This window comes from Otolemur garnettii, unplaced genomic scaffold, assembly GCF_000181295.1.
Source record: "Otolemur garnettii isolate 467f Iridium unplaced genomic scaffold, OtoGar3 scaffold00099, whole genome shotgun sequence".
NCBI classification, from domain to species: Eukaryota; Metazoa; Chordata; class Mammalia; order Primates; family Galagidae; genus Otolemur; species Otolemur garnettii.
The window spans coordinates 4123828-4124935 of record NW_003852494.1 but is presented as its reverse complement, the minus strand read 5'-3'; the positions used below and the strand labels follow the sequence as shown (position 1 = coordinate 4124935).

Here is a 1108-nt window from a genome sequence, read left to right as displayed (position 1 = left end):
AAAAAAAAAAAAAAAAAAAAAACCATACTAACAACTTCAATTAGTATGGATTAGATTGCTAAAAATTAATTTCCCAATGTGTTGCCACAGCAATGATACAACTGAAAGGGAATAAAGTTGAATGAAAAATTAACTTTCATTCATCTTGAAAACTTGCACTTAGGGGAAAAACCAGCAAAGTCAATGACAAGAGGTAGGGAGTAGGTTCTATGACGACTCAAGAGGGGGTTTCTTTGCTCCTTCAGGGATTCTGAAGGTCAGTGACACTTTTTTCATGACATCTAATTTCCTTATACATGTGTCAACATCACTTCTCTTCTATTTATTAACCAGGCTGCTTTTTGGCTTAGACATGAAATAGAAGCCAACCTCCTCCACCTTGAAGGCAACAAAATGTCAACACTTTGGTAATTCTGTACCTTAAACAACCTGGACTCTCTGTCTGGAAATTCTCCATACTGTTTACTTGTCAAGTGATTTAATGACTTCTTCCCTCCATCCCTCAGGGGTCATTCCACAGGCCATCTCTCTGGCCTACATGGCAGAGCCCTGGGCTTAATAAGCCTGACTTCTGGGTTCAGTTTACAAAACAGGACTGAACTCTGGTGGGTCTTGGGTATGAGCTGGATCAGCAAAAGGGCAGCCTGAGACACCCATGGCCTATAGGACCCCCTTCTCTGAGTCAGAAAGAAGTCTGAGGCATTCCAAGCCCATAGACCTAATCACATGATCCACGACCATCCAAGAGATTAAGGGGTTCTCATCACTGTGATCACAGTCACAAGAAGTAGCAACCTAGCAGGCATATATCTGGATGGTCACTGGTGTGAACTCCAGCTTGCTGAACCAAAATGACCTCAGAGCAGATGGAAAGGGGAGAGGGCAGGATCCAGGCCCAGGTGAGGGCACAGCAGCATCTCAGGGACAGGAGGGCACTGATGAAAACAGTGGAACAGGCTCACTGAGCTCTTTCTTTCTTTTTTTTCTTTTTGAGACAGAGTCTCACCATGTCACCCTCAGTAGAGTGCTGTAGCATCATAGCTCACAGCAACCTCAAACTCTTGGGCTTAAGTGATTATCTTGCCTCAAACTCCCAAGTAGCTGGGAC

At 43.9% G+C, this 1108-nt stretch overlaps 1 protein-coding gene across 1 annotated transcript in view; it reads right to left on the bottom strand.

Annotated features, from left to right (window-relative positions):
* Positions 1–1108, bottom strand: part of TCTN2 (tectonic family member 2) — a 36817-nt gene that overhangs the window by 4775 nt on the left and 30934 nt on the right. The gene's annotated exons all lie outside the window — the stretch shown is intronic.